This window comes from Dipodomys spectabilis, unplaced genomic scaffold (assembly GCF_019054845.1).
Source record: "Dipodomys spectabilis isolate Male_0828 unplaced genomic scaffold, ASM1905484v1 ptg000006l, whole genome shotgun sequence".
Lineage (NCBI taxonomy): Eukaryota > Metazoa > Chordata > Mammalia > Rodentia > Heteromyidae > Dipodomys > Dipodomys spectabilis.
The window spans coordinates 7,451,954-7,465,732 of NW_024870683.1; the positions used below are offsets into that span (position 1 = coordinate 7,451,954).

At 42.7% G+C, this 13,779-nt stretch overlaps 1 protein-coding gene across 4 annotated transcripts in view; it reads left to right on the forward strand.

The window, feature by feature from the left end:
* Rusc2 (RUN and SH3 domain containing 2) overlaps nucleotides 1–13,779 on the forward strand; it is a 53,636-nt gene that overhangs the window by 25,723 nt on the left and 14,134 nt on the right. For 2 of the 4 annotated variants that reach the window (XM_042696606.1, XM_042696624.1), the window contains exon 1: nucleotides 7,064–7,400. The exons of the other annotated variants lie outside the window; for them this stretch is intronic. The gene's annotated coding sequence lies outside the window, so the exon portion shown is untranslated. Of the gene's footprint in view, nucleotides 1–7,063; nucleotides 7,401–13,779 lie in introns of those variants that run through there. 4 annotated transcript variants of the gene reach the window in all.

Below are 13,779 nucleotides of genomic sequence, written 5' to 3' on the forward strand. Positions count from 1 at the left end.
ATATTATTTTAGCATCTCTCATGTATTTTAGAAAGAAGTACTTGTACTGTAGGAAACTTAGAGCCTCCGTCTAATCTCATGCCCTCTGAGAACCTTACCAGGGTGTAGGACAGTTATACAGGCTGACTTTCCTGAATTCATGTACAGTGCAAAGTTTTTTTCTGCTTTGGGAAGTTAAGCCTGCTATTTAGTTAATCAATATAATTTTATAAACATAATGGGAGCTATGAGCAGCAAAGAGATGATTTCTATCAGTCAATCCTTTGTTTCATTTCCCATATTCCCAAAGTCCAACATGTTCACTCCTGCTTTTGCCAGAGGTTTCTATAACTTCTTCCTCTAAGCTCCAGGTCCCTTGGTTGGTACATTTGGGACTCCATAATGGAGGATAATCAGTATATTAATCCTCTGCTGCTTCAAATAGAGAAGCTCTATTTCGTGTTGTTAGGGATTTAAAAAAGAACCCTCTGTTCTGTTACACATCCTGAAACATCCATATTGCTGCCCTTCCTTCTCCAGGAACATATTGTTGGTGATAATAAAATTATGAGTCCCTCTAGTTAGATTGGAACCTTTGAACATCCAGCCAGTGCCTTATACAAAGTAAGAGTGTATGACTCATGAGATGATAATTATGCTTCTAAATTAGAAGAGTATAGTGTATCATATTTTGGTTTGTTATGATTTGAGCATTTTTAATCTTTGCTACTAGAATCAATCTGAGGTCAAAACATGATCAAATACAGATTCTTGCTGATGTAGAATATACCTGACTAGAGCAACACTAGCAAAAGTACTTCCTGTTGATTCCGAAAGAAGAGTGTCCTGAGGTGAAAAGTCAGGAGAATGATTCTTGAGAAAGACAGGGACAAAAAGTCACGTAGTCACCTGGGCACCTGTGACTCACACCTGTAATCCTAGCTACTCAGGAAGCTGAGATCTGAGGACTGTGTTTCAAAGCCAGCCCAGGCAGGAAAAGTCGGTGAGATTCTTATCTCCAATAAACCACTAGAAAACCGGAAGTGGCGCTGTGGCTTACGGGGTAGAGCGCTTCCCTTGAGCTGAAGAGCACAGGGACAGCACCCAGGCCCATTGTTCAAGCCCCATGACTGACAAAAAAAAAAAGTCACGTAGTCTCAAGTAGTTTTCTAGTACTTCTTGCTTTTACTAAGAATTAACAGCCTATACAGATTCCTTGTCTCTTTTTTTTGTGCTATTACAAAGCTAAATAACAGAAAAAAGACATCAGTGAAAAAATTAACCAAATTTAACTGCCAAGTGTAGTCAATGTTAATTTATTTGTTTTAATAAATGTGCCATGGTTATGTAAGTTGCTAACCTTAGAATTGAAGGATGAAAAGGAACTCCAAACTACCTTTGTAATTGTTCTATATATCTAAAATTATTCCCAAACAGTTAATATCTAAAGCTTATATACAGCAAGCCAGGCATAATTGGTCCATACCTGTAATCTTACCTGCTTGAGAGGCTAAGATTGGAAGCATCACAGTTTGAGAGCAATGCAGGCACCAAAACAAAAAACAAAAATTCCTGAGACTTTTTGTCAGCCAATAGCATCTGTCATCCTAACTATGATAGGAAACTTAGAATAGGAGGATCACAGTCTAAGCTGGCCCAGGCAAAGATCAAGACCTTTCCTGGTCTTGAGGCAAGGTTCAAGTGGTAGAATGCCTGCATAGCAAATTCAAGACCTTGAGTTCAAACCCCAGTACCACCAAATTTAAAAACCCAAATGGTACCAAATCTGAGACAGTCCAAACATCAAAATCAATAATGGCCAGCAATGGATTTAATCCACTAAATTTTTAAAGAGGAAGTGGCGCTGTGGCCCAAATGGTAGAACGTTCGCCTTGAGCTGAAGAGTGCAGGGACAGCGCTCAGGCCCAAGCCCCACGACCAACCAAAAAAAAATTTTTAATTTTTTTTTTTGGGGGTCCGGTCGTGGAGCCTGAACTCTGGGCCTCTGTCCAGCTCAAGGCTAGCACTCTACCACTTGAGCCACAGCACCACTTCTGGCTTTTTTTTTCTGTTTATGTGGTGCTGAGGAATCGAACCCAGGGCAAGGCAAGCGCTCTACCACTGATCCTCCTTCCCAGCCCAAAATTTAAATTTTTTAAGAGTCTTGTAAATAAATGAAGAAATAAAAAGTAAATCATAGTAAAGTTCCAACTAATAAATGTATATGAAATAGAGAAAAAATATCATTTTTCAGCTGTCATAGTAAATAATTCAAACAATAATCATCAATGGATGCTAAAAATAATGGATGGAATTTTTCTGTGCAGCAGGATATTTACAGAGTCCTAAAGTATTCTTCCCAGATACTATCTTAACCAAAGGCTCAGTTAGCATCATCAATAAAATAGCATTTTATGAGTTGAGTTGAGTTTTGTTTTGATTTGCTTTCTCTGCATTTTGTCTGTTTCTTCTGGTGCTGTTTTGCTCCTCTTTGTTCTTTATACTAGAAGTTTCCATCAAAAGTCTGATAAGGGGCTTGGGAAGGTGGCTCAGGGGTAAAGTGCTTGCCTCGTATGCATGAGGCCCTGGGTTCAATTCCTCAGCACCATATAAGCAGAAAAAAGCCAGAAGTGGTGCTGTGGCTCAAGTGGTAGAGTTCTAGCCTTGAGCTGAAATGCTGAGGGACAGTGTCCAGGCCCAAAGTTCAGCCCCCATGACCAACAAAAGTCTGGTAATCCTTGGCTACTGAATTATGAATAAAGCATTGAAAACCTGATTGGAAATTCTGTGAAAGTAGTCAGACACAGCAATCTAGTTTTTTCCTTGAGGGGCCCCCAAAGTGTGTATCTGACATTCTTTTATCTGAGGTAGTTCTGTTTCTGCAGAAACATAATCCACCAGGGTTAAGGGTGGGGATAATTAATGTCGATGTTGGTTTTGTACTAAAATAAGAAGAAAGAAGAGTTTGGGGAAATGCGTATATATAATCTAGTGTTTTGCAACAGAAGTGTTCTTGTAAATCTCTATCGTTAGATATCGTGTGTGTGTGTGTGTGTGTGTGTGTGTGTGTGTGTGTGTGTGTGTGTGTGTGTGTGTGTGTGTGTGTGTGTGTGTGTGTGTGTGTGTGTGTGTGCGTGCTGGTCCTAGGGCTTGAACTCAGGACCTGAGCACTGTTCCTGAGCTTTTGTGGTCAAGGTTAGCACTCTACTACTTGAGCCACGGCTGCACTTCTGGATTTTTTTTGGTGATTAGTTGGAAATACAAGTCTTAATGGACTGTCCTTCCCTGGCTGACTTCAAACAGCAATCCTCAGATCTCAGCCTTCTGAGTTAGGATTATAAGCATGAGCCACTGGTGCTGGCTCCTACTTTTTTTTAAAAATCAGCTTATACATCGTTTCCAATGCTATTAAGGATTCCTTTGTAAACTTTTTTTTCAGTACTGAGAATTCAATGTAGGGCCTCACATATGCTAAGACAACACTCTATCACGTGAGCCATGCCCTCAATCCTGTAAACATTAATTTGTATGGTTCTGTTATATTCCATTGAATATATGAAGCACTATTCATAAATTTTTATATTTAGAACATTCTCATTTAATTTATAAGCAACACTGCAGTGCATATGATTGTGTAAAGACTAAAGGGATAGGGATATAAGGAAAAAGTGCAGCTGTTACCCTAGGATAAAGGTAGAAGATTTAAATGCTTTGTAGGAGCTAGGCAAATAAGTAGAGGGTTCAGTTTAGGATCTTGGTATTAAAGGTTATGGTAACAAGCATTTTATTTAGCCTTGGCCTTTTGTGTTTCATTGTCCTCCTCATTTTTTATCTCTTGCTCAGACTATTTGCAGGCTAGGCTAACCTGAAAGCCAATTTTGCTACTGTGCTTACCAGTCGGTAGCTTTGTCAAACATCACGGTCACTGGTGTCCCACTATGTGCCAAGGCCCTATGTTCCAAATTAACTACTGAGTTGTAACACATAGCTCTTTCCACCCCACCCCCGAAAATGTACTGTCATCATGAGATAAATAATAAAAATAACCAATGCTTGTTACCAAATAGGTTGTACAAATAGTTCCATAATAAAAATAAAAAACTTCTTAGATGTGAGGTCATTTGAGCTACATCACTAGAGGCAGGAAAGACAAGTGAATAGGAGTTAAATTCCAGAGATCTTCCCAGTGAGTTAAAATTCAGACTTTAGTGCTCAATGTGGTGGCACATACCTGCAATTCCAGCACTTGAGAGGCCGGAGGATCACAAGTTCAAGGCCAACTTGGACTACATAGTGAAAATAAGGGGAATAGACTTGCAATGAGAGTTTTGAATGCAGTCATTTGGGGAAATTAATATGAAACATACCTGGGGGGAAAATACCAGAGTGAAAGCAAGAAAACAGAAGACTATATAGAAATTCAAAAATAAGCAAACAAGCCTAATTAGAAATAAGATCTATAATGAAATTGGCTTCTGGGGATTGGATTCTGGAATTTCAGGAAGGATGTAAGATTAGAAATAAACAGAAAGAAAAGAATGGAAAGGGCCAAACATTGCTCAGGGTGAAATGATTTGAGATCTGAAGCTTGCTTTAAGCCTGAATTTATGAATGAGATAATATTGTTTTACTTGAAAAGGAAATAATAAGAAGTGGAACTAGGAGGTTTGGTGTTACAGAAACCAAAGGGAGAGGGCTGGGAAGGTGGCTCGGTGGTAGAGCGCTTGTCTTGCATGCATGAGGCCCTGGGTTCGATTCCTCAGTACCACATAGCAAAAAGAAAAAAGCCGGAAGTGGTGCTGTGGCTCAAGTGGTAGAGCGCTCGCCTTGAGCTGAAGAGCTGAGGGACAGCGCCCAGGCCCAGAGTTCGGGCCCCACGACCAGACCCAAAAAAAGAAAGAAAAGAAAAGAAACCAAAGGGATAAGAGGGTTAGAAGTTGACTAATCTTGCCAGATAATTCAAACATTATAAGTTAAAAATTCTAACTATGTAGTTTATATAAGAAGGCGAATTTCTGGTGGTCAAGAAATCAGGGAGAAACTAGGTACCAGTGGCTCTTACCTACAATCATAGCTACGGAGGCTGAGATCTGAGAATCACATATGAATCAGCAAAACTCTTATTTCCACTCATCCAGAAAAAAGCCAAAAATGGAGGCATGCCTCAAATGGTAGCACACTAGCCCTGAGTGAAAAAGTTGAGCAGGAATACAAAAGGTCCTAAACTCTAGCCCTAGTACTGACCCAAAAAAAAGATAGAAGAGAAAATAAAGTGTCAAAACAATCTATTCTTTTAAGAGTTTGAAAAAGGCAGAAGAGAGGGTTGTCTGAGGTTGTTGGGTTAACAGCCAGTGAGGAATCTGACAGTCCCTGGCTAGCTAACTGCCTTTCATACACAGTTGCTGCTCTGGAACTGGGCAATGCCACTCAAGTTGCTGCCACTATTAAGAGTTTTAACAGCTTCAAATTGATATGACACACATTTCAACATTTAAAATATACAGTTCAATTGTTTTCTGTATATTCACAGAGTTTCACAACTATGAACATAATCCAATTTTGAATGTTTTCGTCATCCATCAAAGAAACCCCATTCTCATTAGCAGTTTTTCCCCTCTGTCCAGTATCTGACAGCCACCTTTGTCTCTACAGAGATTTGCCGAGCCTAGACTTCTCATATAAATGAACTCAAACAATCTGTGACCTTTGATGTCTGGCTTCTTTGACAAAGCATAGTATTTTCTGGGTTCATCTGTGTTGTATCATATATCATCAGTACTTTGTGCCTTTTTATTTCTGGATAATATTTCATTGCGTGCGAATATACCACATTTTGTTTATCCACTCATCCCTTGATGAACATGTTGGTTGTTCCTACTTTTAGGCTGTTATGAATAATGCTGCTGTGAGTTCAATCCCTAGTACTGCCAGAAAAAAGAAAGAAATATTCAGGAGGGAGGGGGACTGCAGCTATTCTGTGCTTGTACACACTTTTTTTTCTCTTGCCATTATTTCCTAACAATACAGTATAACACATGGTTACATTGATTAAGTACTGTATATGCTCTAGAGATGATTTAAGGAATTCAGGATGATGTACATGAGTTAGATGCAAATATTATGCAAGGGATTTCAGCATTCACAGGGAGCCCTCTACTCCCTCTCCCCTCACCCCACCCTCACAGACAAGGAGAGCTGACTAGAGCAACCCTTAAGCAAGGCCCGAGCCAAGCCACCTTGAATATCTCTGTGTTCAAAGGTAGTGGCAGAGAGCACTGGCGCAAGGAGGCGGAGACAGTGCTGCCGCTTACTGTTCGGCTGGCGGCTATTTGCTTATTCCCACAGACTGGCCCAGAACTTGCACAGAGAAGGGGTGGAGGACTCAGATCTACAGACAGAAAGGTTTCTTTCCCTTTGGCATAAAGGAGACCGTGTTGTTTCCTGGAGGAGGGGCTTCTGGGCTCGGGACTCTGCCTCCACTTAAACCTCACTGCTCTGTAAGGACCAAAAACTGATGTAATCCACCCAGTTCTGCTTCAGCCACAGCTAATAGATCTTCTGAAGACCCAGGGGATCAGTCCTGTAGTTAAGAGAAGGGTCCTATAGCCTCCTCAGTCCAGAGCTCTCAGGATAGCACCCTGTTCGCAGAAACCTGTCTGTGGCCCAATCTCTTCTAGCCAGACCCCACCATTTTCCCTAGGAAGCCTAGTACTGGGATGGGTTGAGCATCCAGGAGTGAACTTGCCGTTTCTGCTGGTGCAGTGAGGGCGGTTCCTGTAGGCTCCTTCAGGGTTTCAGGAGTTCCCTCCCACCTGACACTAGCCTGGCACGGTAAGGAAGAAAAGACTAGAAACCAGGAATCATAGAGAGCAGGCGAAAAAGGCAGGTTTCTAGCTGAAACCTTTAGGTTCTTTTAAGAAGAGGGAGGGGTACGGAAGAAAGGAAGGAAAGAAGGAAGCTCCCAGGCCCCGCCCAGACTTCTCAGATTCTCCCGTGGAAACGAGGGAAGCGAGACTGGCGCTCCCTATTTTCCTCTTGCTATCTTGAAAGGCTCCATCTTTGAGCACCGACTGTCCTCTCTTCCCTGTCCCCTCCCGGGGCTAAGGGACCCACGGGGGCCGGTGGGGAGGGAAGCAGAATAGCTGTCCTGTGGGCAGCTGTGCCTTTCCCTGCCCCCTTCCCTTAGCAGCAACGTCACCGCAGGACCAGCGGCCGCGCAGCAGCCAGGCGATGGGCTGGCATTGCGCAGCCTCCCTGCATTAGCTAGGATGCCATTGTATTAGCAGAAATCAGATCTTAGGAAATCAGCTCGGCTCCCCGGTGTGGTCCTGTGGAACAGTGCCTCATCTGGGACTGTCAAGGTAGAGCTCCGTGGGTGCAAAAGGAACGGGAGCCAGTCCAGTCCAAGGCTCCTTGCAGAGGTATGGCTCAGGGCTCGCGGGGGAGGGGCGGGGCAGGGACGGGATCACTGATTCGCTTCTGGGCCCTGGCTCCCCGAGGTGGGCTTTGTCTTTCTGAACGAAGAAGAGAGTATGCTAGCGTGCACAAGCCCATCCGTGCATTTATTATTTAGCTGTTCAATGGTGGGAAAAGCAGAGGCTTGGGCTGATGCTATTTATGATGTTTTGTGAAGATGGAAAAGATCTTCCTTTCTGGATACTTTTAATGAAACTGCGGTAGCTGCTATAGTCAGGGTGGAGGGGTCTAGAAACAAAGGCTTGAAAGGATGAAACATTCCTAAAGCCACAGCAAGTTTATGGTGGAGAGCATGCAGGAATCCACACAGCTTTCAAGAGGGATGGGGCATCTTATCTTTCGCTCTATACACTTGCATATATGTGTGCGCATGGACACACATGTCACGTCTTCGGGGCTATGGGAGCCATAAGGCTCCACATTAGGATGGAGGAAGAAAGAATGTTGATCAAGATGCCCTACAGTATTTGGGGGGATGGGACAGTCATTGCAATACTGAGGGCATCTGACCTGTTATAATCAGCCTTCTTCTACAGACTTGGCTTCATAGCAGAAGAGAACTAAGCATAGGCTAACACTCCAAAATCCACCTTTCTGCCCTCTTCCCTCAGTCCTGCCCTAAAGAAAACCTAGTTAGGAAAAAGCTCTCCATCTCATGGAAGCTGTCAGCAGCACCTCAAGTCAAGGTCAGATTTCTAAAAAATAGTGGCTGAGTACCATTGCTTTCCCCTTCTTCTGGGAGGGATGAGTTCTATGACTAGCAGGAGGACACTAATGACCAAAGATGGGAACCTTTCTTCAGGAGTTTTCCTGGCCAAAATTGCCTCCTAGCTAAGTGAGGAAAAGGAGGTTCTTTAATTTCTGTTTCCATCGACCATCTTGGTGGATTCAGAAACATAATAGGAAACAGTAGATCCGTGTGTGACTATGTGATTGAAGAATACCCTGGAAAGTTGTGGGAATGTACTTGCTGGGCAGGTGCTCTACCACCTGAACCATACCACTAGCCCCTTTTCACATTGCTTATTTTCATATGAAACTCAAAAGTCTGCTGATGCTTTGCTGACCATAACAACCAAGACTGAATGGAGGAATATGCATGGGGAGAAGGATACAAACAGGTACACATCTCATCTAATGCAATTTTTAAAACTTCTACAATGCAGTAATAAAGATTTTTTAATGAATAAAATATTCCACAAATAACCAAGCATCTACTAGGTTCCAAGCACTTTGACACGTTTTAGCAGCTGGGCACCAGTGGCTCATGCCTGTAATCCTAGCTACTCAGAAAGTTGAGATTTGAGGTGCAAGATAAGAAGCCAGCTCAGGCGGACAAGTCCAAGAGACTTATCTTTAGTTAGCTAGCAAAAAACTACAAGTGGAGGTATGGCTCAAGTGGTAGAGCCCCAGCCATGAATGAAAAAATTAAGAGATAACACCCTTAGTTCAAGTACCAATACTAGTGAATACACAGGCACATGCATACACACACAGTGACCCAGAGTTGATTATGTCACAGTTTCCTATCTCTGACCTGTATTCAGCTCTGGCAGACTGATAGGTAAATGTTACTGTCAGCACCCTCCAACCAAGGGCTCCTCCATCAATTTCCAGATGCTCTTTTCTTACGCGTGGTTTAGAGACTCATCTAACTAGGCTCTATCTTCACATCACTGCTTTTTCATATAGATGTACTCACGTCCCACTAATGGTTCTGGGGGCCAGAATTATAAATTCTTATATACATATATTTATGAGTGTCTCTTAAAGATGATGCTTTAAAAGAGCTGTAGCCCAGAGATACTCTTCACGTTACTGCTATCTATGCAAAAACTTCTCTGTGCACCCTTTAGTCCAGGCCAAAAAGCCCCATTACTTAATATATTGTTTAAATTTTATACATAATATGTATTTAATATACACATTCAAATTTACAAATAAAACAAGAATTTAATGTAGAATTAAAGATAGGCACCATTAACATTTTGTGTGTGTTTCAGATTTTCTTCCGTGCATATAAACATGTGTCATCCTATACTTAGCGTTTATAATATACTACTTTCCCTTAGTATTTTGCAAACAATCATATTAATACATTATTATGGCTTATTTGGGTTTTTTTTTTCACTATACTAAGTGTTTGAACTTAAGCCCTAACATACTAAGCAAGTACTCTACCACTTGAGCCATGCCCAACCCTAGTTATTTGGCTTTTCTGTTTTTGTTGGTGGTGGTTGTAGGGCTTGAACTGGGCCTGAACGCCATCCCTGAGCTCTTTCACTCAAGGTTAGTGTTCTACCACTTTGAGCCATAGCTCCACTTCTGGTTCTTTGGTGATTAATTGGAGATAAGAGTCTCAAGGACTTTCCTGCCCAGCCTGGCTTTGAACCACAGTCTTCAGATTTCAACCTCCTGAGTAGCTAGGATTACAAGTGTGAACCACCAGCACCCAGCAGCTTTTTATTTGGTGAGCCAGGTTCTTACTGCATTGCTCATGCAGGCATGAAATCCTGGGCTCCTGACTCAGCCTCCTGAAACCACTCAGCCTCCCAAATAGCCAAGATCACAAGCCATGCCACCACACCCAGCTAATAGCACACATTTTAAAAGTGATACTGTTGTGCATTTTTCCTTGAATGATTATTACTATTGAAATATTAGTCTATTCCCAAACTTTCAACTTGCTGTTGTCCTTCTCATGTTTAGCTAATGGTTTTCTTGGTAAAGGAGCAGCTGGAGAGGGGGATGAAGGGAAAATTATCTTGTTTCTTCTAGCAAAACCTCCTAAAAATCCTTTCTGTCTCCCAAATGCTATATTTATGGCTTTTCCTCTCTTGACCTAGTCTTATTCTGCAAAGACACATCTGCCTCTACTGTTCAGCACTCCTTATACCTTTTTCATAAATCTTAATTTCCCCACCCTCCCCTTTCTCCACCCTGCCCCTGACTGTAGCTCTGCCTATAACTGGTACTCTACCACTTGAGCCACAATGCCAATCCTGCTTTTTGTTGGTTAACTGGAAATATAGTCTCACAAACTTTTCTGCCCAGGCTGGGTCCAAATCAGGATTCTCAGATCTCAGCCTCCTGAGTAGCTAGGATTACAGGAATAAGCCATCAGCAATTGATCCCAGAAACCTTATTCTTTTTCTTGTTTTGGCAAACATTGTACACAACCACCATACTGAGATAAAATTTACATACCAGAAAAATTTATAGTTTTTATTGTATTCACTGACTATGTGATTGTCACCCTGAAAAGGAGCTCCATAGACATTAAGCAGTTGCTACCCATTCCCCAACACTAGGAAACTACTAGTGGAGTTTCCATTTCAATAGATTGGCCTGCTCTGTACATTTCATATTACCGGGATCATGCAAAGATGTCTTTGCGACTGGTTTATTTAACATAATCTTTACAGTTGTAGCATGTCTTAGTACTTCATTTCTTTTATTGCCAAATAGTGTTTCATTACATAAATATTTTCTTTATCCATTCATTAATTGATGGATATTTGGATTGTACCCAATTTATTTACTACTGTGGGTAAATAATGCTGATGTAGTCTGTTGTGTGGCCTGAACTCTGGGCCTGAGCGCTGTCCCTCAGCTCTTCAACTCAAGGTTAGCACTCTACCACTTTGAGCCACAGCACCACTTTCAGGTTTTTCTACTTATGTGGTGCTGAGGAATCGAACCCAGGGCCTCATGCATACAAGGCAACACTCTACCACTGAGCCACCTTCCCATCTATTGTTTTTATAAAGGTAATGTACAGAGGGGTTACAGTTACATAGGTCAATTGAGAGTACATTTCTTTTTGGACAATGTCAACCTTTTCCTCAGTTAAATTTTAAGAAATTAGTGGTATTGTGCCTGGCACCATGGCTCACGCCTATAATCCTACCTAGTCAAGGCTAAGATCTGAGGATCAAGATTCAAAGCCAACTCAGACAGGAATGTCTGTGAGACTTGTCTGTGAGACTTGTATCTTCAATTAACCATTTTTTTTAAAGCCAGCAATTGAGCTATGGCTCAAGTGGTAGAGTGTTAGCATTTAGCAAAAAAAAAACAAAAAACAAAAACAAAAAAACTCAAGGACAGTGCACAGACCCTGAGTTCAGTGAGTTCAAGCCTCAGGCCAACACACACACACACACACACACACACACACACACACACACACACACACACACACACACACACACACACACACACACACACACGGGCGCGGGGGGGCCGGGGAGGAAGGCAGGAAAGTGCACAGACCCTGAGTTCAGTGAGTTCAAGCCTCAGGACCAACACACACACACACACACACACACACACACACACACACACACACACACACACACGGGCGCGGGGGGCCGGGGAGGAAGGCAGGAAACTAGTGGTATTAAAGAGTTCAATTAAATGACAAATAAGATCAAACTAATATGGGGGATTTAGACTCAGAGTAGGTGGAAAGAAAATATGAATAAAAAGGGAAAGCAGGTAGATGAGGGAATTAGTAGAACTTAGACGTGAGGAGTCTTTAAGGGAGTAAAGAATGTTAGGACCTGTACTTGGAAGGCCAGGAGATTAAAGTAGTGGTGTGGCTTAAGTGGTAGAGCACCAGCTTTGAGCTAAAAAAGACCATGTGAAAAACATAAGGCCCAGAGTTCAAGCCCTAGTATTAGGGCTCTATCATGATAGCATGGCCAAAAAGCTAAAGAAGCTCAGAGCTGACTTGTGTCCTTGGAGGTCAGGCAACTTTGAATAAGAGATAGGTAAAATTGTAAAGTGAAGACTTTCTAAAGTATCATGATAGTGAGTTTCTTGACTAAAAACTCTAGGCAGCACTGGTGTGCTTCAGGAGACTCTGAACCCTGAGCTAGACAAATGTTTGCCAGGCAACTCTTGTGTAAGAGTATGTTAAAGTGATGCAGAAGAGAAAAATTGCCCCTCCCTCAGGGGGGAGGAGAGAGGTTGATGTAAGTCATTCTTGCTGCCACTCAACTTGTACTCAAGAAGTTCTGGTAAGGTAGGAAGACTACAGTGCCCACAATCATCATGGAGGAGCGAGCATTAAGGGGTTAATAGGAGGGAAAGGGGGCTAAAGGTGATAGTCACTTAGTCAAATGATACATTTAAGAATATATTTCTGGCCGGGCATCGATGGCTCATACCTATAATCCTAGCTACTCAGGAGGCTGAGATCCTCAGATCTCAGCCCTTCAAAGCCAGCCCTGGCAGGAAAGTCTGGAGACTCATCTCCAATAAACCACTCAGAAAACTAGAAATGGCACTGTGGCTCAAGTGGTAGAGTGCTCACCTTCTTGGCTGGGTGCTGGTGGTACATGCGTGTAATCCTGGCTACTCTGGAAGCATAGATCTGAGAACTGAAATTCATCATCAATCTGGGCAGGAAAGTCTTGGGACTCTTATCTGCAATTAGCCACCCAAAAAGACAGAGGTGGCTCAAGTAGTAGAGTACCAACCTTGAACAAAAAGCTCAGGGACAGTTCCCAGGCCCTGTATTCAAGCCCAGGACTGGCACAAAAGAAAGAGAGGGTGGGCGAGGGGGGAGGGAGGGAGGGAGAGAGGAAGGGTAGAAGGAAAGAAAAAAATGTTCCTTACAAATGCCAGCTTGTCTGGGCTGGGAAGGTGGCTCAGTGGCAGAGCGCTTGCCTTGCATGCCTGAGGCCCTTGGTTCGATTCCTCAGCACCACATAAGCCAAAAAAAAAAAAAAGCTGGAAGTGGCTCTGTGGCTCAAGTGGTAGAGCGCTAGCCTTGAGCTGAAGCGCTGAGGGACAGCGCCCAGGCCCAGAGTTCAGGCCCCAAGACTGGACCAAAAAAAAACAAAACAAAACAAGAAAAAAAACAAAACACAAATGCCAGCTTGTTTCTTTCTTACTTTCTGATACATTAGTCATGGTATTTTTCCCTCATCTATGAACTTGCAAGCTCTAGCTGTATGTAGCTTTTCTGTTCATTCAGTGCATGCTATCTCTTTCAGACTCTTGGATGATTTTGCTTATGTCACTTCACTTTTTTTTGGTACTTGGATTTAGCTATTGTTTGTGACCAAGGAAAAGGTCCTTGAAAGAGAAGGGGAAAGTGTGTTCTCTGAGATCACAGACCTTCATATGTGACATTAGAAGAGGCGGGCCTTTTGTCCCTACTGGATGCCTGGTAACCTTAAAATGAAGAGGGCGCTCAGGACCTGGGCCTGCGCACTGAGAAACTATGTGCCATCCCTACCTGTGCTGGCAGGCTCTGCTGGCAGGCTTCACCTTGACCAAGAGCCTTTTCTCCCCTTGGATGCTTCTTCATCTGAA